The 26,344-nt window shown below is 41.9% G+C and overlaps 1 protein-coding gene and 2 non-coding genes across 3 annotated transcripts in view; 2 read left to right on the top strand and 1 right to left on the bottom strand.

Moving 5' to 3' along the window:
* The window catches only part of LOC126176488 (F-box/LRR-repeat protein 16), an 831,486-nt gene that overhangs the window by 329,921 nt on the left and 475,221 nt on the right, over positions 1 to 26,344 (top strand). The gene's annotated exons all lie outside the window — the stretch shown is intronic.
* Positions 9,293 to 9,366, bottom strand: Trnat-ugu (transfer RNA threonine (anticodon UGU)). Its single transcript has one exon. It is a non-coding gene; the product is annotated as a tRNA-Thr (tRNA).
* Trnat-ugu (transfer RNA threonine (anticodon UGU)) lies at positions 9,790 to 9,863 on the top strand. The gene has a single exon. It is a non-coding gene; the product is annotated as a tRNA-Thr (tRNA).

Raw genomic sequence — 26,344 nt, 5'->3', positions numbered from 1 at the left:
TGCAATTTGCTAGGAGGCGTCAGCATCTCTCATTGCTTTACAAAAATATAAAAGGCTCTTTTCTCTTGCCATGAAATCTGCACAGACACTTGCAACTGCTGATCACAGAGATTTTACAGCAGGTTAACTCACCGTCAAGGTTCCTCTCGTTCACTTCTGACCAACGCGGAAGAAGATCACGCTAATGTGCACTCCTACACATCTACCCTTGCCAACCATGAATAGATAATGGACCCCCTGCGATATTCTGTGTCAAACTGCACCATTGGCCGGAGACTAGTAGCCGAACTAGGGAAATATTGCGGCACCTGTAGGCTGCCATTAAAATTACAAAACAAACGTCTTTGTTTCTAGTGGTGCCTCGGCCACGGACTGCTCATGAGTGGTGTCGCGTTGTGTTCGGCGACGAATCGCGGTTCTGTACTATCCCAGCGAGTGTGACGGCGAGGTCCCATTCTTCCACTGTTTTGGGGAGGTATGGCGTCTTGGTGTAGGAAGACATGGGGTAGAACGTCTGGTCACGGCTGGTAGTAACTGAGGGATAATACGAGTAGACGCCAGAGCGGTACCTCAAGAACATCCTGCGTCCTCGTGTCTTACCTCTCATGCCAAGTGTCGTAGTGCCAATTTTCAACAGGACAATGCTCGTCCACACACTGTACCCATCTGCATGAACTGTGAGTGATGCTGAGATGCTCACGTGGCCTGAAAGATTCCCAGATTTGTCCCCGAGAGGACCTGTGTGGGATCAACTCGAACATCGTCCCAGCGCCAATATCCAAGATACCAAGGACCAGTTACAACAGTTGTGGGCCAACTTGCCTCCAGAGAAGATACAGTGAATTTAATGACACCGTTCCCAATGCTCGCATTCGGGCTAGAGAAGGTGCAACATCATACTTACAAGTGGGCTTATATTGCCAAGTTCTTTGTAAACTTGACTTGATTTTGAATCGCTCGTATAACATCACATATGCTTTCAACCAGTGAAATTTTATTTATTTTCCTCTACCCGTGCTGGGTTCCTCATTTTTTTTGTTGCACAGTGTAGAAACCAAAAATATATTCAATAAAAAGAAACAGAATGTATGAGAAATATTACGCAGATTTCAACTAAGTGAAATTTAGATCACTAAATGAATTATAATATTAAAGCTGTCTGTCGCTGTTGTGCTTGAAATTCCACGGGCGTAACCACGCTAATCACTGTCTCATACCTGTCTCAAAATATAGATTCTATATAATTTGAGTGTTGGTTGAAACACTGTATTTTATTCAATAATTTGTAAAGAAAAATAACTCTGACGATCAATTTGGAATGTCCCATACAATAGCCAGTCAACATAAAATAAGACTACTTAACACCTAATAAAGTTCATTAAAAATGTTTTCGTTGTGCGCTACATTAGAAGGGGTAATTGAGATGTTCGGGAAATTGCCAAGTCACTGAAGTAGCCAAGCAGTTATAAGAGGACCTACAGTGTAAAGTGGACTCTGAACTGCAATTGAACTTCGAATTTTTCACGTTTGCAATAATTGCCACAGATGAGACAAGCGATAAGTGACAGACATAAATGCTAGGACCGTTTTAGAACTGAACCCAGGGTTTTTATAGCCATAGCCAGACACTTGCCCACCGAACGAACGATCTACATAACCTATAAATATTTTATGACAGAAGAAAATGTTGACGAAGACAAGAGCTGGACCTTTAATAGCAACTAATTGAGAGGTTTGGCGCAAGAAGGAGGCAGCTCCACTTTTTGGCTCTATTGAACATTCTGTCACATACAAAAAAAATGGAGCTGCCTGTACTCCGAGTTTGCAGGAAAACAGAGGGAGCTCCGGGAGCTGCCTCGTTCTTCCTCCAAACAATAGCAGGAAGGAGGTTGTGTTACGTATTGTTCAGCAGACCGGTGTAAACATCGCTCGTTTCATGTCACTGAAGTGGACCAGAGATTTATTTTCCACTTTGCTGACACGTTGAAGAAATTTTTTGTAAAGAACGCTTACGTATCATTATCGAACAAGAAAAGAGGAAAATATTTAATCACCAAGTACAAAGTATTCCTCTATGAACAGCCATACGTCGGTAAAGGGATCATTCACTGCAGTGCGACCGTAGGGATGACTGTCTTCGATAATGCGCAAATTTGCAACCAAGGACCTGCGAGTCTCATAACAATGGACCACCTTCATCAAGCTTATGATTGTCTCCTCCCGCTTAAAGGCCAAAAGTTTAAAGATGTCAAAGAACTGGCCAGAAAGTGTGTTGAGCAAAAAGAAATGTGGTTTTACGACCAGTTGACGTCAGATGCTTCAAACGATCCTGAGGTAACTGAAGGGGAGCTAGAAGACTGAATAAGAACTGTAGAATTAAAGTATTATGCCAATAATGGTGTACTTTCTGTATTAATAAATTTTTTAAAAACTGAAATATGGTTAATTACAAAGAGTTTTTCATTCACTTTGGAGCAAAACGGAGGCAGCTCCAAAACTCAAAACTCTATTGCACGTACCTGAGTGCATGCATTTGTATGTATTCTCGTCAGTAGTATTGGATACCCCATAGCCTAAAACAAGGCGGACAACTTTTTCGTTTTGGCGAAAATTAAATTTTTAAAACGTTTTTTTTTTTTAATTTGCCACAAACTGGAAAAAGTGTAGCTGCCTCTTTCTTGCACCAAACCCTTCAGTTCAGGATTTGTCCAGCGGAATCTGCTAAACGAGTGACAAACTTTCTGGAGCCTAGTTAGAGTTTGACACAATATTTTGACGCCATTTATGATCGTTTTCTACAGGCACTAGGTAGAGGGTGATGAAGAAACTGTTGATACATTGTTTTGAATGGGCACAGTGGGTCTGAGAATTTTTCCATCACCACCGGCCCATCTGAGAGGCCGTGAACTTCGCGGTGGCGACATTGGCTGCCACGCATTACGCACTCACTTGTCGGCTGACAGTTCCGGATCGCCACGAATGTTGGCACAGAGCAGCGCGGCACAGCATAGCTTGGCGCACGAAACAGCGTCCCTGATTCCATGCGAGCCTGCACACAGCTGATCCGTCGCCAGGTTTCAATCTCCCTCCACCACTGCAGACAAGTCAGTGGCGCACAAATGGCGCCCCTTGTTATTCCTGCAAGGTGACTCCGTGGCCGCAGGTGACGAATGGCTGGCGCCCACTGTGGTACTGTCGATAACGCCAGAGGAGACGATACGGGCACATGCCCGTCGAAATCAACAACAGCAAACCTAACTTTCCCCAAACTAAAGGCACCATCTTACATTCTCGTCAGTCTACAACGTGTCCCAAACATTTGCGATCAAAAGCGTACACATGTTAGATTATTCTGAGCTAATTAGAAATCAGTAAACACTATATCAGAGCCGGCCGGGGTGGCCGAGCAGTTCCAGGCGCTACAGTCTGGAACCGCGCGACCGCTACGGCCACAGGTTCGAATCCTGCCTCGGGCATGGATATGTGTGATGTCCTTAGGTTAGTTAGGTTTAAGTAGTTCTAAGTTCTAGGGGACTGATGACCTCAGAAGTTAAGTCCCATAGTGCTCAGAGCCATTTGAACCACTATATCAGAATAATTAATTAGATTTCGCGAGGCTATATCTTCAACATGAATGAGGATAGAAACTTAGGGTAGTTTTTTCCTTTTTTTTTTTTTTAAAAAAAAAGGAATCTGCGATTTTACAAGGGTAGGCGTTTCACATGCATGCACATACAGTCTTGATTTTTATAATTAGTTTACAATCAAATTTTTCTGTTACATTTCATAAATTTTCGATGTGTAGTCGACTGGACACACGATAAATAATCAGATGATAGTCAAACTCCTGTCATCCTTTTGCGAGCATGAATGTAGCTGCTGCTTTCACTGCTGTTGCTGAGCGGTATTGCAATTCATCTAAAGCTGTAGGGGGATCTCCACTATACGTCAGAACTATACGAATTAGTGGATTTCCATATGGGTAGTGTGCACCCTTCACCTTTATGACGGTTTGAACTTTGCTGAGAAAGCTTTAATGACGATTCTGAATATCTGTGGGGGAATGGCAGCCCATTCTTCGCCAAGAGACGATAACAGATTCGGTAGTGATGTTGCACGCTGGTGTCTGGAGCGAAATAGACGTTCTAACTCATCCCAAGGTGTTCCATTGGGCTCAAGTCGGGACTCTGGGCAGGGCAGTCTACAAACCGCTGCCTCACAGACGCTGCTTTATGATAGGATGCATTTTCATGCTGATACAATCAATCATTTTGTGGTTGAAGCTGTTTCCTTAGCCGTGTTTGCTTCCTAATATGTAATAAGGAAATGTCGTTCTGCCTGAGCAAACAAGAAAAAACGTGTCTGCTGAAAGCAGAACCACATTTCCTTATTACATAAACAATCATAGACTCCGAACTGTTCCTCCACTGTACTCTGGGCAGAATGCTGTAAAAGTGTTCATATTCTTCCACAGTTAGTGTTCCCTTAACTGCAGTATGGGAACCATAATCTGACGAAAATTCCTGATATTCACGGTACACTCGTGAAATGGTCGTACGGGAATATCCGCACTTCATCGCTACCTCGGAGATGCTGTGAGCTATCGCATGTGCACCGACTGTAACACCACGTTCAAACTCACTTAAATCTAGATAACCTATCAACGTAGCAGCAGTAACCGATCTAACAACAGGGCCAGACACTGTTGTCTTATACAGGGTGTTACAAAAAGTTACGGCCAAACTTTCAGGAAACATTCCTCATACACAAAGAAAGAAAATATGTTATGTGGACATGTATCCGGAAACGCTTACTTTCCATTTTAGAGCTCATTTTATTACTTCTCTTCAAATCACATTAATCATGGAATGGAAACACACAGCAACAGAACGTACCACGGTGACTTCGAACACTTTGTTACAGGAAATGTTCAAAATGTCCTCCGTTAGCGAGGATACATGGATCCACCCTCCATCGCATGGAATCCCTGTGCCCTGATGCAGCCCTGGAAATTGGCGTACTGTATCACAGCCGTCCACAATACGAGCACGAAGAGTCTTTACACATTTGGTAGCGGGGTTGCGTAGACAAGAGCTTTCAAATGCCCCCATAAATGAAAGTCAAGAGGTTTGAGGTCAGGAGAGCGTGGAGGCCATGGAATTGGTCCGCCTCTACCAATCCATCGGTCACCGAATCTGTTGTTGAGAAGCGTACGACCACTTCGACTGAAATGTGCAGGAGCTCCATCTTGCATGAACCACATGTTGTGTCGAACTTGTAAAGGCACATGTTCTAGCAGCACAGGTAGAGTATCCCGTATGATATCATGATAACGTGCTCCATTGAGCGTAGGTGAAAGAGCATGGGGCCCAATCATGACACCACCAACAATGCCTGCCCAAACGTTCACAGAAAATCTGTGTTGATAACGTGATTGCACAATTGCGTGCGGATTCTCGTCAGCCCACACATGTTGATTGTGAAAATTTACAATTTGATCACGTTGGAATGAAGCCTCATCCGTAAAGAGAACATTTGCACTGAAATGAGGATTGACACATTGTTGGATGAACCATTCGCAGAAGTGTACCCGTGGAGGCCAATCAGCTGCTGATAGTGCCTGCACACGCTGTACATGGTACGGAAACAACTGGTTCTCCCATAGCACTCTCCATACAGTGACGTGGTCATCGTTACCTTGTATAGCAGCAACTTCTCTGACGCTGACATTAGGGGTATCGTCAACTGCACAAAGAATTGCCTCGTACATTGCAGGTGTCCTCGTCGTTCTAGGTCTTCCCCAGTCGCGAGTCATAGGCTGGAATATTCCGTGCTCCCTAAGACGCCGATCAATTGCTTCGAACGTGTTCCTGTCGGGACACCTTCGCTCTGGAAATCTGTCTCGATACAAACGTACCGCGCCACGGCTATTGCCCCGTGCTAATCCATACATCAAATGGGCATCTGCCAGCTCCGCATTTGTAAACACTGCACTGACTGCAAAACCACGTTCGTGATGAACACTAACCTGTTGATGCTAGCCGCCCGGAGTGGCCGAGCGGTTAAAGGCGCTACAGTCTGGAACCGCACGACCGCTACGGTCGCAGGTTCGAATCCTGCCTCGGGCATGGATGTGTGTGATGTCCTTAGGTTAGTTAGGTTTAAGTAGTTCTGAGTTCTAGGGGACTTATGACCACAGCAGTTGAGTCCCATAGTGCTCAGAGCCATTTGAACCATTTTTTGTTGATGCTACGTACTGGTGTGCTTGATGCTAGTACTGTAGAGCAATGAGTCGCATATCAACAGAAGCACCGAAGTCAACATTACCTTCCTTCATTTGGGCCAACTGGCGGTGAATCGAGGAAGTACAGTACATACTGACGAAACTAAAATGAGCTCTAACATGGAAATTAAGCGTTTCCGGACACATGTCCATATAACATCTTTTCTTTATTTGTGTGTGAGGAATGTTTCCTGAAAGTTTGGCCGTACCTTTTTGTAACACCCCGTATAGGCGTTTCCGACCATACCGCCGTGTTCTGCCTGTTTACAAGTCTCTGTATTCGAATAAGCATGCCTGTACCAATTTTTTTGGCCCCTAAGTGTAGTTTGAAAGGCACCTCATTGTGGATTTCCATTTGGATGACTGTTCGAATCGTGCAGTATCCACATTTGTAGCGCACTAGAATGTGACAGTGCTGGACTGCATGGGAACCTGAGGGCATGCATACACGTCGTCAAAGTTACGGTCGACCGCAAGGGAAGATTGCCGTATTGTACACCAAGTAGGTCATACCTGGTTCACACCTGCGCCTGCAATACGAGAAACAGTAATGGAACCCCGCAACATCCTGTCTCATCCCGCACCACTGGTGTGAGACTGGCAGCAGCCGGACTAGGGAAGTACCGTCCCATGCGTAGGTTGTCGTTAGCACCACGACATAAATGAATGCGTTTGGAGTGGTGCCGGGACCGGGAAGCATCTCATGAATGGCGTCACGTTGAGTTCAGCGGTGAATCGCTGTTCTGCGCCACGACGGACGTGCATAGTCGCTGAGGAGTATGGCGACAGCAAGGACACAGGTCCCAATCTTCCAATGTTTTCGAGAGTCAGCCGTGTTTATACCGGTGTCATGATGTGGAGCAAGGGTTCTGCAAGTATGATTGCAGATTACTGCTAGTAGTAATTGAGAGTGATCTGACGGCACAACGGTACGTCACACACATCCAGTGTCGTCTTGTGTAACCTCTCACGCGGCAGTGTCGTGGTGCCTTTTTTCTGTAGTCCCGGTCTGGCACACAGTTTTAATCTGCCAGGAAATTTCAACTGCGATAGAAGTCCTTGTTAGAACTCAGTTCTTGCAACGTTAGGAAACTGTTAGACCTGCTCGCCTGTGATTCGAGCGATGGCAGACATCTGTAAGAGTGGTTACCTTAATACAGATACTTATTGGACACAAGGACGAGATTAGGCCTATCCTGGTTACTTGATCAATTACTTTCTAAACACTGTTTAATGTGATGGGCCAGCCGACTGGTTTTAACAGCCGACTAGCCAGTCGACCGGTTTTTAGTCAAAAGAAACAACCGAATGAAAGTATTGTCTGTGGCCACGTCAACTGTATGATTGTTTTCAGTCACTTTCCTGGTTCGAATGATTTATTTAAATACTCCTTCACCCTATATAGTGATATGCACACCATGACTAGAGTTACCAACTTTTTTAAAGACGAAGTGTCGTCTTTCAAGGAGAGGTGAATACAAGGTAATTGTAAAAAAATTATATATTTGTTTACCTGAGTACGATTTTTTTCGTACTTCTGGCATCAAATACGAATTTTTGGTTGGTTTTAAAAGGTTAGTAACTGCTGCTTAAGGACACGAACAATTACTTTTTTTATATAAATTTATTGAAGCTCTGTCTCACTCTTCCTGCGGATTTGCAACAGTCACCGATAATCTCTTTCGGTGAATACTAAGATGATGTGAGCAGAAAGCGCCGGCTGAAGTGGCCGTGCGGTTAAAGGCGCTGCAGTCTGGAACCGCAAGACCGCTACGGTCGCAGGTTCGAATCCTGCCTCGGGCATGGATGTTTGTGATGTCCTTAGGTTAGTTAGGTTTAGCTAGTTCTAAGTTCTAGGGTACTAATGACCTCAGCACTTGAGTCCCATAGTGCTCAGAGCCATTTGAACCATTTTTTTTAGCAGAAAGCGAATAAGATTCATTTTTAAAATTGTTTGATGACTTAATCACTTGCTTTTAAAGCATATATTGTCACTTGTCGGAAAAATTCCTTTTCTCCAAGAAATATTTGTCATCATTCGTTAATTTCTTTAATTGATATAGTTTCTGAATATTAATCATCTTTGAAGATACAGTATATGATACTCAATTTATCCTGAGGATCACTTTTTCTCCAGGTGTATGAAGTCTTCCAATTACATGAAACTTAGCGTTTTAGCATTTTGATGCAGACAGATGGTTTACTTAACCCTTAACTACATTCGTGATGTAATTTATTACCCCACGCATCGCTCTTTTTTTTATGCAATTCCGATCCTATCGTAACAGTGCCACTCTGCTTCTGTGCAGGGGCGTAGTAATCAGCTACCGTTATTTCCGTAGCTATGCACGTTTTGGGGTTGAAATCAACCCCACGTTACTTTTCTTATTCGGCATCATATATTGTTTTAGACAGAATGGTGCGACGTTTGAACGATGATCAGATATTGTAGTTATTGTTAGCTCTTGAAGACTCTGATTCATCGGATTCATCAGAGTCCTTTCAAGAGGCATCCTAGTTTAGCGGCAATGAAACAGAATTATCTGATCATGAAACTGACAGTGAAATAGAGGAAATAGCAATAAAAAAAAAAAACAAGAAATAATAAGTAAATCTGGTTACATTTATGTACAAAGATACCTCTTCACTGTGATCAATGGAAATTAATTCCATCATTTAAAATAGAATACTTTTCATTGTTTTCGTTGATTCGTTCACGTGCCTACAGTCATTTTTTAAATTGAAAGTTATTGTTTATTCTGTCTTTTTGTTTTACATAATTGACCATTATTTAATCTCAAAATATATTTCTGAGCATTGTTGCAGTACATTATTTTTTATTTCTTAGTTTAATTTCAAAAACTCTATTTGAGTGGTCAAGTGCTTTAATTGTTTATACCAAGACAGTAACTTGTTCTCGAAAGAACAGTTACTGTTGATGACCGTGCAGCCTTTCCCTGGAATAAATGGTGTTGTTGACATACCTCGATGTGGACAGCTGAAAATGTGTGCCCCGACCGGGACTCGAACCCGGGATCTCCTGCTTACATGGCAGACGCTCTATCCATCTGAGCCACCGAGGACACAGATGAATAGCGCGACTGCAGGGACTTATCCCTTCACGCTTCCCGTGAGACTCACATTCCCAACTGTCCACATACATTTGCCCACCCACTCATTACTCGCGCACGCTTTGGCGATTCCCGTAAGAGTTTGGGCAACCTGTTCGTATTCGCACAGACGAAGGTCAATGGCTGGGTGGCAATTAACTATATATACGAAGACAGTAACTTGTTCTCGAAAGAACAGTTACTGTTAATGACCGTGCAGCTTTTCCCTGGAATAAATGATGACTAACTGACAACCTCAGCTGCCGACAGGTGTTGTTGACATACCTCGATGTATGTAAGGTACAATACATATGTAGAATTGTGGACAGTTGGGAATGTGTGTCTCACGGGAAGCGTGCAAGGGATAAGTCCCTGCAGTCGCGCTATTCATCTGTGTCCTCGGTGGCTCAGATGGGTAGAGCGTCTGCCATGTAAGCAGGAGATCCCGGGTTCGAGTCCTGGTCGGGGCACACATTCTCAGCTGTCCACATCGAGGTATGTCAACAACACCTGTCGGAAGCTGAGGTTGTGAGTTAGTCATCATTTATTCGCTTTAATTGTTGTTTTAACAAAGATTAAATTTTCATAAATAGAAGCTTTTCTTTTATTGATTCCTTAAAAATACTTTAGGGAAACAGGGAACTAAATGGCCATCAGATGATTTTTGTTTTTGGGATCGAAAACGCCCACAGAAGTTAGTGACGTCAGTCTAAATAGCGAGTGTAGTTAAGATTTAATACTGAATGCTTATGCATAAATATGGACGTAAACTTGAACTAAGAGCTCTTTATTTGTCCTCAATAAGAAGGAAATGTCGGACAGGCGATAACCGAGTACAGTAAACAATAATAACTTAACAATGCCAAAACGGTAGACTTTCCGCACAGAAGCAAATGCGTCGACAATCAGGCAGCTCTAGTTGCCTTTCTCAGCGGTCCAAAGGGGTGTGAACGTGGTTGAGGACTGTTTTCAGTGATGGCTACAAAAAGGCCTAACATTGAAATTGAATTACCAATGTGTGAAAGTGAACAGTACTTTCTCATGTCCATGAAATACTATACCTGTTACTTTTCAAAAGCTGTAATATGTAAACAGGTTGGTGTGCGTTGGTGTGATTTGTACATACGTAATCGATAACATAATTTTCTCCAAAATATATTTACCATCCACACAAGTAAATGGCTGAATAAGTGCTAAATTCAAATGATTTTTAAATAATGGACATCACACCTTTTCAGTAAACCGGAATGCAGTCAGTCGCTAAAATTTGGCAATGTTCCTTCTTTCTCAGGTGTCACTAAGCGAACTTTTGTGCTCAACTTTGTAACCGCAACGATACAGAAGTTTAATTAGTTACTGGTTAATTGCATATAGAAGACCTTAATCGACAGCAGTAGTTTTAAATGATGAAAAGACTGGCTTCATTCAGGAGAATGCGTAGACAACTCAGTCAACTAAAACACTATAGAGTGGTTACAGTTGAAAGAACAGATACATGAGTCAACCAACAGAAAAACTGCAGTTGGTTTCACTTGAAAAGAAAGAATGAGTATTCCATTCAATGTGCAAAACTATAACGGACTGATTTCATTCGGTTGTTCCCACAGACTTGAAAGAAATGACTGAGTAAAAAGCCCCAATACGTAAAACTGGAACCAACTGAATTGATTTTTTCCAACTGACCAACTGTTTTGACTGTTTACACTCAGCTGTTCTCTTCACTATTGTCTAGGTAGGTAGTGATCCATAAATTTTATTTTATACTAGACTGATTGATTATTCTTAGATAATGAACTTTGTTTGCTGTGTGAATGGAGCTAACACAGAGTAAGTTAAACAGATTGTTTTAGTATCTTTAATATGCTGATTATGTTGCTTAGATTATGGTATGAATATTATAATTTCGGGCTAGTGCCGGATGGAGCATAAACGTTAATTAATTGTGGGTTGTATCATGGTGCTTCAATTAGTGCCATAAAACCTTATCAGACGTCACCTTGTCGTTTTTTATGGAAGTAAAATTATACTTTACAAAAAAAGGAGTGCAGATTGCTAAATAGAAGCCCCACGCGACCTCGACCATTAGCGTAGACAAGTCATCGTAGGACGTCGGTGTTCGTATTTTGACTGTAAAAGAATGAATCATTTAGCGTTATCGACAAAGCAGTTCGCAGAAAAAACGGTGGTTGTCTGAAATCGACCCCGGGCGTCGCACGGCGCGCGTTAGCCCTGGACGCTACGGCGCGCCACACGTTGCGGGCTTATTGATTCGAATGCAGGTAGAAATGCTTGCTTGGTCGTATGTAACGCAGCTAGGCGGCTTTTCGACCAAGCAAGGGAAAGAAAAAGATCACTTATTAATGGTTGCAGGTTATACACACCAGAAAATGTACACTTCATTTTCTCCTTTTTGCAGCACTAGATGACTCAAACATTTGTCCACCGTACCGTTACTAATAAAGCTTGAGAGCCATGTATCATTTTTATTCTCGTAATACGATTTTAAATGAGACGTGTTCTTAAGTTGCGTTAATTTTTTTACCTCCGCATGCCTACGACAACCAGCATTCGCAATAATCTATACTGCATGTTCCAACTTTTCTCGAGTTCGACGATTTTTCCATTTTTCTGCTTCTGCCAGCGCCTGGTTAACTATTTTGAAGTGCTATTGAAGACCTCCGGCTAAACTGTCTATTCTTTTGGTGAAAGTTTTCCATAGGCATTCCTATCGTCTGGAGTGCCCCTTCATTTCATATTAAATACGATCAATCACGTTTTAACATCGCTTGAAAGTTCTCTTTAAATAATAAAAACATGTCTTACGAATTCTGATTTTGAATACTAAGAGCTGTGTAGGAGTAACAATGAATTGTAATAGAAAACTGTACTATAGTAATGAGAAGTCAGCCGTTTAATACTGGTAAAGTGAATAATTTGACTGCAAGAATTTTGAACAGTATAAACTGCCTGAATAATGAACTTTTACATAAAACCTAAGATAATTAGTTTTACAAAACTGATCCCAGATCCCAGAACTAAAACTGATATACAACATAGAAAAATCGAACTGTCTCTGAATGACATAAGTTGGCCCTGACTGAATATAAAAAAAAAAAAAAAAAAAAACATCAAAATATTTAGTCCTTAACTCTGTTCTGCGCAAATCTGGATAACGCGTTGCAGTGCTGCTCTGTCTTGCTCGCCGCTATGCTAAAGCTGCAACTTACTATATTTACACAGACACACTCGTGAGGTGCAATGAGTTCTCTGTTAGATGCAAATCGAAGTACTTTCGTAACACACTTGGTTCCTTTTCTACTTTTGAAAAAAATCATAATCAATTAAAAATTGTATGAGAAAGGTAGGTAAAAAATGACGCTGCAATAATAAAAGGGAAAAGAAACCTTATAATTCCTCTACACGTAAATAAAAGATTCCATTACACTTCCTTTGAAACATTACATTACAACTGCTTCCTCACTTTATCACAGCTAACCACTATCTGCTATTGCGCCTAGCGCACACGTAGTAAACATGTTCACGTGGCTCTAGCAGCCGGAAATGTGGTTTTACAGATGAATGGCATTGATAGCTATTCAAACCGATACAAATGTGTGTTCTAAGCACGTTTCCAGTCTGGGAAGTTCACTTGTTAGTACTGTCATCTTACACGAAAAGTACGTAACACTCGATAATGGTTCTAAAAAATGTCTCTTGTGAACGTAAGATCTTTTGTATGTTCAGTTCTCGGAATCTGATCGTAAGTGAAAATATTGTCTCAGTCTTTTTTGGAGCTGCACAAAATACATCTTCACACATCCACATACACTCATCAAGACTGTACCTGTCAGTTTACTCTGCTTTTAAGTAAGAAGGAAGAAGAAATTTAACTTACTGTCGACAAGAAGGTAATCTGAAATGGAGGAGATGGATAAAGTGTCGTAGGAAACAGGTTACAGCCGTTGTAATGAACCTCTCATTCGAGATAATTTAGGTAAATTATGGAATCTAAATCAAAAGGGGCGGACAGGGATTTGAACCTCATTCTTCATGAGAATCCAGCTTGCTAACCAGGACTCCAAATTCCTCGACTCTGCGTGTATTATTACTTTCGCTTGCGGTAACTAACATTTTCTGCAGATTTCTCGGTCTGCCTAGTAAACAGTTTTTCCCTTGAATTTTATTTATATTCTTTTTTTTTTTAAAAAAAAAAAAAGATTTTCCGCCATTCGTGCAACAGTCAAAAGTGAAATATTTTGTGGCATACATATATCATTCCACTTTTTTCATAATTGTACAGCTGAATCAGGGCTTTCGGATTACACTTCAGCAAATTACGACTGACACAAATTGACAGTTCTCGTTTTTGACACGTGATAATCGGCTTGACGCAGAGCGTTGAGTGAGGAGTTGGATGCGTGGGGACTGGTTTGCGGGAAGAGGGTGGGACGCAGCTGGCAAACATAGGAAACTTTCACTCTTGCTCTGGCTACTGGCACCAAATCGGCACAAACGTAATGCAAGTAGATTCTACAAAACACGCTCTTACGTAGCCGTACTGGCAATTAAATTGTAGAAGCCTGCTGCGGCGGCTTGGAGGATGATTTAGAAGACAGCTGCATGTACACCACATATCGTGTCGGTGTGAAACTTTGTGCGCTGGACAGACATTCAGAGACGTGACGAAGACCAAATCCGACTCAGGCAACCTAATGAGTCGCCTACAAGAGGGCACTGCCTAAGCCATGAGCTTGAAGTGAAATAACAAGATACCCGCCCTGTGCTGGTGGTTCAGAATTTCGATGATAGTACGCATGCACTTCAAAAAGCAAGTTGCACATCACTATAACAAGCAAAGTAACTTTTATGGAATGCTGCACTACACTTCAAAGTAACACAGATACATAACACTATCTTTCAAAAAAGTTACCAAGATTCTGCACACAACGGTCGGAATGTTATACAGGGTTATTACAAATGATTGAAGCGATTTCACAGCTCTACAATAACTTTATTATTTGGGATATTTTCACAATGCTTTGCACACACATACTAAAACTCAAAAAGTTTTTTTAGGCATTCACAAATGTTCGATGTGTGCCCCTTAAGTGATTCGGCAGACATCAAGCCGATAATCAAGTTCCTGCCACAGTCGGCGCAGCATGTCCCCATCAATGAGTTCGAAAGCATCGTCGATGCGACTTCGCAGTTCTGGCACGTTTCTTGGTAGAGGAGGTTTAAACACTGAATCTTTCACATAACCCCACAGAAAGAAATCGCATGGGGTTAAGTCGGGAGAGCGTGGACGCCATGACATGAATTGCTGATCATGGTCTCCACCACGACCGATCCATCGGTTTTCCAATCTCCTGTTTAAGAAATGCCGAACATCATGATGGAAGTGCGGTGGAGCACCATCCTGTTGAAAGGTGAAGTCGGCGCTGTCGGTCTCCAGTTGTGGCATGAGCCAATTTTCCGCGGGCTACGCGTGAAACTTGCCCACACGCGTTCAACCGTTCTTCGCTCACTGCAGGCCGACCCGTTGATTTCCCCTTACAGAGGCATCCAGAAGCTCTAAACTGCGCATACCATCGCCGAATGGAGTTAGCAGTTGGTGGATCTTTGTTGAACTTGGTCCTGAAGTGTCGTTGCACTGTTATGACTGACTGATGTGAGTGCATTTCAAGCACGACATACGCCTTCTCGGCTCCTGTCGCCATTTTGTCTCACTGCGCTCTCGAGCGCTCTGACGGCAGAAACCTGAAGTGCGGCTTCAGCCGAACAAAACTTTATGAGTTTTTCTACGTATCTGTAGTGTGTCGTGACCATATGTAAATGAATGGAGCTACAGTGAATTTATGAAATCGCTTCAATCATTTGTAATGGTCCTGTATCTGTCGTTCAACTCCGCGACGATTCAAAATCGGCTCATTGGACACGTAACAAATTGAGAACTGCTGTGTAAACGTCCTCATCACTGGAAAACCGAAGATTGCCGCGAATCAGATCCTCCATTTCGATGGCCATCCTTCCCGATTATCATAACCCACTTCTGTGCGGCTTGGTCAAATCGTTGATATCATTTCACTCTAGCTGGACAAGACACTGCATTTGGTCCAAATACTGCCAGAGTTTCACTGTGAATCTGTGAGCAATTTAAACGTTTTGCTCACAGTAATTCTACTGTTCGCGTACTTCAGATTTGGTGTTTCCAGTTTCTCGGCCATTTCACTGACACACTGTGACGCACCTGTTATCCGCACCGCAGCAAAACTGTGTCCGCAGGGAACCCGGAACACTTACAGTCTTCTGGCAATGCGCCACTCTTATTGCACAATGGTCTTAGCGTGAGACGATATGTTTAGCTTTCTTTTTGAAGACGGCTCGTCTAACAAATGGGGAGATAGACTGTCTCACAATTTATTCAACAGGAACTCTGCAATAGATCCGGCGCTCCGTGTACTTAAATGTCTTCAAAAATAATATCAGTCCAATACGGACAACGCCTCGGGACTTGCAACGTAACACCAGCAACACTGACCGTTATAAAATGACCTGAGCCGTCTGCCAGAATTACTGAAGCGTTTTGTGTTATGAAACACAAGCTCGCTGTGCTCGACAAATTGGAACGTATTTGCTGCGAACCTTATCAAACATGTAATGAGACTCAGAGCAGAGTGCTTGAAGACAAGGAGTAATCGTTTCACAGCTGCCGTTAGAATTTTTTTATTTTTATATTCACATCTCCTGATTGCACGCTTGTGTATCACTCAAGCTCTGCAGTAAACTAAACGCCTCGGAATGTTGTGTTATCTCAGTTTCACTTTTAAGCTTCCAACGTAGAAAGTGTTTTTTACAATAAAATTTTAATAAAAATTTCATCCTCTGCGATTTTTAGTAAGACAACAATATATTCTTTATCCTTCGGACAAAGGAAATCACAATTGGGAGTGAGGCAAAGCTACTGTCTCTCCCCAGTACTGTTTAACATGAATTTGGAGCATATTATTCAGAAATGTTGGAAACGAGAGAGTTTGGATTGTTGGTAGGAGGATAAGATTTATTCGATCTGCGGATTATATGGTGTTACACGAAACAGCGAAAGAACTATGTTTGGAATGTTAAAATAATTAAATAAGATCTACTATGAATATCAGCCAGCTGCACTGCTCTTTAAATGATTTTTATTTTATGAATCACTCACGATGAGCCCATTTCGGAATATTGCCTCATCAAGTACGTAAGTGATGGTACTAATGTAATGGTCTGTAACTATGATCAGAAAAGTTATAATACATTCGTTTGGTGTTTTTACCTTACATGTAATTTTTTTTATGTACGTTGGAGACGTATATGTGACTTTAGTCGGTTTTTATGTATGCTACTTTTCTATCGACAGATTGGATGATAGTGGATCAGCGATATTACATGTTTACGTAGTTACGATTCTGAGTAGGTGATGTGTGGGAATTCGATTATTTTATATTATTTTTATAGGTTCCATTTTAATAATGTTTTTTCTGCAATTTGTTTTCGTTTTACTTGAGATTTATTTTTTGTCATATTTTTTTTTAGTTTCTGTGATTTACGATGTCTTCTTTGTGCTATGTCTGCTATACTCTTCATGTTACTATCGTTGTTACTACCAATATGTATTATTTAGTGTCTCTGATTTATTACTTTACCCATTTTCTTCCTTGTAATACGAATAATGTCTTGTATGTATTTTTGTGAATGAACATTTTATTGAATGAACAAACAGGCCTAAACCACAAAAAGTACATAGAAAACTTTATTCACATTATAAAGCAAGAAATCGGGTAAGGTAATAAATACGTATCCATAGTACCAGCGATAACAACATGAAGATAACACAACACAGATACATCACCAAGAAAACATCACAAATCACAGACAATAAAAAAGTTATTACGAAAAAATAAAAATGTAACACAAAAATCTCAAATAAAACGAAAACAAATTCCAGAAAAAACATAATTATAGTGAAACCTATAAAAATAATAAAAAACAACCGAATTCCCACACATCACCTACTCAGAATGGTAACTACGTAAACATGTAATATCGCTGATCCACTATCATCCAATCTGTCAAGAGAAAAATAGCATACATAAAAACCGACTGAAGTCAAATATACGTCTCCAGTGAACATCTATGACGCCAACGATATTAAATGTAAGGTAAAAACACCAAACTAAAGTATTATAACTTTTCTGATCTTAGTTACAGACCATTATATTAGGACCATCACTTACTTACGTACTTATAGAGCATCTGAGGAGGCAATATTCCGAAATGGGCTCATCGTGAGTGATTCATAAAATAATAATCTTTTAAGGAGCAGTGTAGTTGTCTGATATTCATAATAATGTCATTAAACGATATATTTTGCACTACGGGTCCTTAGAATAGAAGTTGTAAGTAAGACCTTTGAAGGACTCGGAATGAGAATTAATGGGAAAAAGACAAAATGTATGATGATAAGTGCAAGAACAACTATAAAGTTAGGACAGGAAGGTACAGAACAAATTAGTGCTTTCAAATATCTGGGGAGCCTAATTACGGAAGACGTGAGATGCAATAAGGAGGTGAAACGTGTACAGAAATTTCCAGCGAGGCATTTAATAGGAGGAGGAGACTTCTATGTGTGTGTGCATAGACAGGGACCTGAGAAAGAGACTGGCGAAGTGCTTTATATGGAACGTGGCATCATACGCATCTGAGACGTGGACAGTGAGGAAAGAGGGAGAAAGAAGAAGCATTTGAGATGTTGGTTTGGAGGAGGATTGGATAAAAATGAGAGGAGGTGTTGAGAAGAGTGCGGGAAGAGTGAGAGATTTTAATGGTAACCGGGAAGAGGAAATGCAATTGGCTTGGACATTGGATGAGAAGAGATTGTTTACAAATGGATTCGGCAGAAGGAGCGGTGAATCAAAAAGAGGAAGACGCAATCAGATGGTGGATAGTATAAGGACAGGAAACAATTATGAGAAAACGACAATTCTCTAATTTTCTTCCTCTCTACGGAGACGAAGAGAATGCCAGAAGATCAGTTTGCACATATGTAATTAGCCGCCATTACAAGAGGCATATTTGTCTTAATAATACTGTGAAAAAAGATTCCTAACTTATTTAGTATTACATATGAGCGCAGTTCTGGAACTCCGATAATTTACGTCCTCAAACACCCCCCCCCCCCTTAAACCATGGACCTTGCCGTTGGTGGGGAGGCTTGCGTGCCTCAGCGATACAGATAGCCGTACCGTAGGTACAACCACAACGGAGGGGTGTCTGTTGAGAGGCCAGACGAACGTGTGCTTCCTGAACAGGGGCAGCAGCCTTTTCAGTAGTTGCAAGGGCAACAGTCTGGACGATTGACTGATCTGGCCTTGTAACAATAACCAAAACGGCATTGCTGTGCTGGTACTGCGAACGGCTGAAAGCAAGGGGAAACTACGGCCGTAATTTTTCCCGAGGGCATGCAGCTTTACTGTATGATTAAATGATGATGGCGTCCTCTTGGGTAAAATATTCCGGAGGTAAAATAGTCCCCCATTCGGATCTCCGGGCGGGGACTACTCAAGAGGATGTCGTTATCAGGAGAAAGAAAACTGGCGTTTTACGAATCGGAGCGTGGAATGTCAGATCCCTTAATCGGGCAGGTAGGTTAGAAAATTTAAAAAGGGAAATGGATAGGTTAAAGTTAGATATAGTGGGAATTAGTGAAGTTCGGTGGCAGGAGAAACAAGACTTCTGGTCAGGCGAATACAGGGTTATAAATACAAAGTCAAATAGGGGTAATGCAGGAGTAGGTTTAATAATGAATAGAAAAATAGGAATGCGGGTAAGCTACTACAAACAGCATAGTGAACGCATTATTGTGGCCAAGATAGATACGAAGCCCACACCTACTACAGTAGTACAAGTTTATATGCCAACTAGCCCTGCAGATGACGAAGGAATTGAAGAAATGTATGATGAAATAAAAGAAATTATTCAGATAGTGAAGGGAGACGAAAATTTAATAGTCATGGGTGACTGGAATTCGAGTGTAGGAAAAGGGAGAGAAGGAAACGTAGTAGGTGAATATGGGTTGGGGCTAAGAAATGAAAGAGGAAGCCGCATGGTAGAATTTTGCACAGAGCACAACTTAATCACAGCTAACACTTGGTTTAAGAATCATGATAAAAGGTTGTATACGTGGAAGAACCCTGGAGATACTAAAAGGTATCAGATAGATTATATAATGGTAAGACAGAGATTTAGGAACCAGGTTTTAAATTGTAAGACATTTCCAGCGGCAGATGTGGACTCTGACCACAATCTATTGGTTATGAGCTGTAGATTAAAACTGAAGAAACTGCAAAAAGGTGGGAATTTAAGGAGATGGGACCTGGATAAACTGAAAGAACCAGAGGTTGTACAGAGTTTCAGGGAGAGCATAAAGGAACAATTGACAGGAATGGGGGAAAGAAATACAGTAGAAGAAGAATGGGTAGCTTTGAGGGATGAAGTAGTGAAGGCAGCAGAGGATCAAGTAGGTAAAAAGACGAGGGCTAGTAGAAATATTGAATTTAATTGATGAAAGGAGAAAATATAAAAATGCAGTAAATGAAGCAGGCAAAAAGGAATACAAACGTCTCAAAAATGAGATCGACAGGAAGTGCAAAATGGCTAAGCAGGGATGGCTAGAGGACAAATGTAAGGATGTAGAGAGGATATAAAATGTAGACTGGCAATGGCAAGGAAAGCGTTTCTGAAGAAGAGGAATTTGTTAACATCGAGTATAGATTTAAGTGTCAGGAAGTCATTTCTGTAAGTATTTGTATGGAGTGTAGCCATGTATGGAAGTGAAACATGGACGGTAAATAGTTTGGACAAGAAGAGAATAGAAGCTTTCGAAATGTGGTGCTACAGAAGAATGCTGAAGGTTAGATGGGTAGATCACATAACTAATGAGGAAGTATTGAATAGGATTGGGGAGAAGAGAAGTTTGTGGCACAACTTGACCAGAAGAAGGGATCGGTTGGTAGGACATGTTCTGAGGCATCAAGGGATCACCAATTTAGTATTGGAGGGCAGCGTGGAGAGTAAAAATCGTAGGGGGAGACCAAGAGATGAATACACTAAGCAGATTGAGAAGGATGTAGGTTGCAGTAGGTACTGGGAGATGATGAAGCTTGCACAGGATAGAGTAGCATGGAGAGCTGCATCAAACCAGTCTCAGGACTGAAGACCATAACAACAACAACAAAATAAAACACAAGGTAAAGGATATCCTCCTTTCGTTATTCCTCTGTGTGAACTAATCAAACCGGAGTTTTATGTTCTCAGATTAATCTGCTACACAGCAACGGAAGCGAAGTATTATTGTTCTTGTATTTCAAATTTCTCTCTGTGCAGAGAGACTACACAGTACGGAACCAGTAAACATTCAGGCAAAGCGTTTTCTTGCTTTCATCAAATAATAATTTTTTATTTCTAAATGTGAGAATGTGACACAAGTGATCTAAAGATTGTAAAACTGGAAAGACCGTTCACTGATTTACTCTTTGGAATAATTAAAACTACACTGACGAAAAAAGATGAGACTCATGGACTGTGTTCAGCAGCACCAGGGTATACTACGTGCATAAGGATGGGCTGTAGTGCCGGTGATTTATTTGTCACGGTCTTTTGCGATCAGATGGCGCTCTGGAGACATGCCTGTGCGCGCTTTCTTTTTTGACTCTGCAGGCAATAGGCTCTGAGCACTGTGGGACTCAACATCTTAGGTCATAAGTCCCCTAGAACTTAGAACTACTTAAACCTAACTAACCTAAGGACATCACACACATCCATGCCCGAGGCAGGATTCGAACCTGCGACCGTAGCAGTCCCGCGGTTCCGGACTGCAGCGCCAGAACCGCTAGACCACCGCGGCCGGCTGCAGGCAATAGCCCCTGAGTTTAGAGGTGAACTGTGAGTGCAACATTCATTAGGGGGTGCAATCATGCTACGCCGACAAGTACTTGCTCCTGAGCGTGAGGTAAGCTGGATTCACGTATCGACGGAAAGCTGCACATTTTGCGCACTAAAGTATCGATGGTGTGTCACTGCTTTAAGCAGTGGTCTGTGTGGAACATTCCTGCACCCGTAGACCAGGTTCTGGAAGTCTGTTTATTACAGAGGCAAGTCAAGATCGACACTTTCGCAAGCAGCTATGATCGACTGAACATCTTCCAGGGAAGAAATTTGGCCACATGATGCATCTGCTATGTCACCAGAGACCTTTGGGAATCGTCTGTTCGCAGCAGGACTAAGGTCACGTGTACCTCTGGCCAGATTTCTATTGAAACCACGACACTGCCAAGCACAGCTACTCTGGTGTCGTGAAACAGTTGTCTGGAGACTGGAATGGCACTCTGTTGTCTTCATTGACAAGAACAGTGTCTTTGTGTATGTGAGTGATGGACGTATACGTGTATTGCGTAGACCTGGTGAGCGGCCTATTCTGGAGTGTATTCGCCCACGACACACACATCACAATCCAGGCTTCATGGTGTTGGAGCCACCAGTTACAACTCGCGGGCACATTTGGTGTTTCTGCAGGGTAAACCAGTGATAGCTACATTGAAAAGACTGTTATGCTCGTGCTGCTGCCATTTCTTCGACAGTAGGGTGATACGTTTTTTCAGCAGGACAATGCACGTCCATATAAGGCTGCCGCCGCGCAACGTGCTCTTCTTGGTTTACAATGACTGCCGTGGCCAAGAAGATCACCAAATCTTTCACTAACTGAACACGTATGGGACATGGTAAAGAGGGAACTTACTCGATCTCCGGAGCCTGCAAGAACCGTTGCAGAACTGTAACAAAAGATGAATGGCGCTTGGGAAAATCTATTGCAGAATGCCATTTGGTATTTTTACGATCGTTTGCATTCGAGAATATAAGCCAGCGTTGCTGCCAGGGGTGAGGGTGGGGAATGTACTGCGTGTAGATACGACTGTTTGGGCGCCCTTTCCTGTGACGTGTGTTTCATTTGGCCTGGATTTGCTATCGTATACCGCAACAATGACTACTTGTCACATCACTTGCGAATAAAATGGTCTCGTACTTGAGGGTGATTTTCCAGCAGTGTATGTACAGAGCCATTGTACACGACTTAACGTTTCACAAATACGTTGTAGATCTAATACAATAGTATCACATTATCACAAACAAGGTCGAATATTGATACCGGCACAGAAGCCGTATGCGAAGCAAAGAACATGTGTATCGTGTTTTAAGTTCATCTTCCAAGAGAAAATCTTTTACTGGAAGAAGGAAATGACCAATTAGAACGCCCACATTTGGTATAAGCCAACAAACTGCAAGTGTAATCTTGTTATCTGGAGGGCCTCAATGTTTAAACAACTTCAGGAGTTACTTGGAGCTCGCGAAATGGCGGAGTCGACTAGCAGACCTCTTGACTGTAAGCGACGATGCGTGGGCGCACTGGGGTGGGAGTGATACTTCAAAGAGTTTCGTATTTCTGAAGTTGGGAATTTGATTTTGAAGCTATTAGAATTCAGGAGGCGGTGTTGACGGATGAAACGGATTTGGCGATGTTTGCTTAAAGCAATAAATTTCATTTCTTTCACGTATTTTGATGGTACTGTAACTTTCGACTTGATGTAACCTTCGACTGGTTCTCAGTTATCCATGAAAAATCAATAGCTGGTTGTGATTTGTCCCAATAAACGGGGGTGTTGCACGTGCTATAGAAATTATGAAGTCTCAGGAAGAACAATTAAATTTTTACGTCTCTGATATTTCTCGGTATTACCCGTAGTTCGTTGTAGCCAGTTCTAACACAGCTTCCTCAAATATCCTGGATCCTTTAGCATACGTCGTGTTAATTAACATTCTAGATGTAAATAATTAACTCGTTCATCCCTCCACTTTTCAACAAATAAATCATTCATTTCTGTTCTTCAGCACATTTCTTCTCCGCAACAGCATATCCAGAGTCGTTTTTTCCAAACTTGATTCAATACATGTACTCTATGAAAACAGAATGTTCTCACCAAATACGATAAATATTCATTTCAGACTCATAAAAGGACTATTTTTATCTTTTACACAGTTTATTTTAAAATTACATTCTGAATTTTAATATACTTTTCTACGTAATTATGTTTCCGTGAAATTTTTGGTGGCCTTTTTCTTTCAGTCATCAGCATTCTAACGTTTGATGCGGCCTACCATGAATTCTGTTCCTGTAGCAATCGCTTCATTTCAGATTTACTCTTGCACCCTACTTTCTCATTTATTTGTTGGATGTATTCCAATCCCTGTGTCTCCCTGTGGTTCTTAACCTCATCAGCTCTCTCTAGTACCATGGAAATTATTCCGTGATTTCTTAAAACAGGCCCTATCATTCTGTCCTTTCTTCTTGTCAGAGTTCTCTATATGTTCCTTTCTTCGCCAATTCTACAAAGAAACTCATCACTTCTTATGTTATCAGTCCACCGACTTTTCAACATTCCTTTGTAGCAGCACATCTCAAACGCTGCGACTGTCTTCTTTTCCGGATTTCCAACAGTCCATAATTCACTATCACGCAATACTGTGCTCCGAACGTACATTCTCAGATACATAGCCCTCAAATTAAATCACGTGTTCGACACCAGTAAACTACTTTTGGCCAGAAATGCCCTCTTTGCCTGTCCTAGCCTGGTCTTTATGACCTTCATTCATCCGTTACGTGCTACTTTGCTTGGAAGGTAACAGAAGTCCTTCACTTCATTTACTTTTTGGTCATCAGTTTTTATGTTAATTCAATTAATATTCTCATTTCTGTTAGACCTCATTACTTTCGGCTTTCTTCGAATTACCCTTATCTATATTCTGTACTCATTAGAATGTTCACTCCATTCCACAGGTTCTTGATCTTCTATTCCTATTTTTCCCTTTCGAGTGTAGCGTATAATATCTATTACCCGTCCTCTCCTCAGCTTACACCTGCTTTTCTGAGAGGTTCGAACGTGCGAACACTTTTACATGGCTGAACTCTTTTTCTAGGTCGTCGACCCGTTTGAAGACGTCTTGATCGTTAATAAGCCCTACTTTCATTGCAAAGCACAACGCCATAACTGTTTCTTTCGTCGATCGGTTGAAGTATTTCTTATGTTACAAAAGGAATCCTCGCAGTTACCCCACATGTATCTATGTTTGTCTGTTCAGTTTTTATGATTCATAAACAATTATTTATAGGAAGTCAACAAGAGGTCTACAAAAGTCGAAATTATGTAGGCTGTCCCAAAGCAATGTAGCTTTAAACTGTTACCCTATTTTGTGTTTGTCTATATTAGTGTAGAACGTGCTAGGAACCAGCTGAAAATGGTGTACTAACTGTTACAGGTGTACCTTTGCCAATTATTCAGCGCAGTTAGATTACTTCAGGACATTTATCATTTTCATTTGAGTAGTGACCATCTTCACCTGCTTCGTGGTTTAAAGTAGGGCAGGCGAACCTTTAAAGACCGTTTGACAAGTTTAGCATTACCAAAAATTTATCCAGCTTCTCCTATGGACGTACTCTTGTTAGTCAGTGGAGCAATACTTCGATAGGAGTGAGTAGATTCTGGCCGCTGTCGCGACTGCAACAATGAGGTTAGGAACCTGGTCCTGACGCCCGCATTTAGATTTTTCACTTTATTCTTGAACTGATGCTCCTTCGCTTTGACTTCAACATCGACAGGACGTAAACTCTAATACTTCCTCTTCCCTTTGCGGAATTGCCTGACGGAAGGTGAGACTTACGTGCAAGCTTGACTACAACAAAGCTTTGCGAATATTGTGTAACCAGAAAGACTGCATTAGCGAAAATTTTTTGTTCTTAATGGAGAGAAATCTTCAGATGTAAAGATAACTTCGAGAGTTCCTCCAATTTGTGTTACAGGATTATTACTATTCACTAAACTCTGATCAGCCTGATCGTTATGCCCACCTGCCTAATATCCGGTATGTCCACCTTTGGCACGGATAACAAAATTGTTCAAATGTGTGTGAAATCTTATCGGACTTAACTGCTAAGGTCATCAGTCCCTAAGCTTACACTACGTAACCTAAATTATCCTAAGGACAAAGACACACACATCCATGCCCGAGGGAGGACTCGAACCTCCGCCGGGACCAGCCGCTCACATTGATAACAGGAACGACGCATCGTGGCATGAAAGCAATGAGGCCTACGGTAGCTCGCTGGAGGGAGTTAGGACCACGTCTACACACAAATCACCTAATTCCCCTAAATTCCAGATCTGTTTGATCGGGTTCAGATCTGGCGAATTAGGACGCCAACACATGATCTGGAACTAGCAACTGTGTTCCTCGAACTGCTCCATCACACTCCTGGCCTTGTGACATGGAGCATAATCTTGTTGAAAATGCCACTGGCAGCAGAAACATGATCGTCAGGAAGGAGAGTACGTGGTCTGCAACCAGTGTATGGCACTCCATGGTCGTCATGGTGCTTTGTACGAGATCCACTCGACTCCAGGATGCCCACGCGAATGTTCCGCAGAGCGTAATGGAGCCGTCGCCAACTTGTCTCCGTCCCACAGTACATGTATCAAGGAGCTGTTCCCCAGGAAGACGACGGATTCGGTTGGTCCCGGCGGAGGTTCGAGTCCTCCCGCCGGCATGGGTGTGTGTGTTTGCCCTTAGGATAATTTAGGTTAAGTAGCGTTTAAGCTTAGGGACTGATGATGACCTTAGCAGTTAAGTCCCATAAGATTTCACACACACACAAAACGGATTCGCGCCCTCCCATCGATATGATGAAGAAAGTCCCGGGATTCATCAGACCATGTCACACTATGGCACTGCGTCAACGTCCAGTGCCGTGGTCACGTTACCATTTCAGTCGTAGTTACCGACGACGTGATGTTAACATTGGCAC

The sequence above is a fragment of the Schistocerca cancellata genome, chromosome 3 (assembly GCF_023864275.1).
Source record: "Schistocerca cancellata isolate TAMUIC-IGC-003103 chromosome 3, iqSchCanc2.1, whole genome shotgun sequence".
Taxonomy (NCBI): Eukaryota; Metazoa; Arthropoda; class Insecta; order Orthoptera; family Acrididae; genus Schistocerca; species Schistocerca cancellata.
The sequence above is the reverse complement of the archived record's forward strand: the minus strand, read 5'-3'. Positions and strand labels throughout refer to the sequence as shown.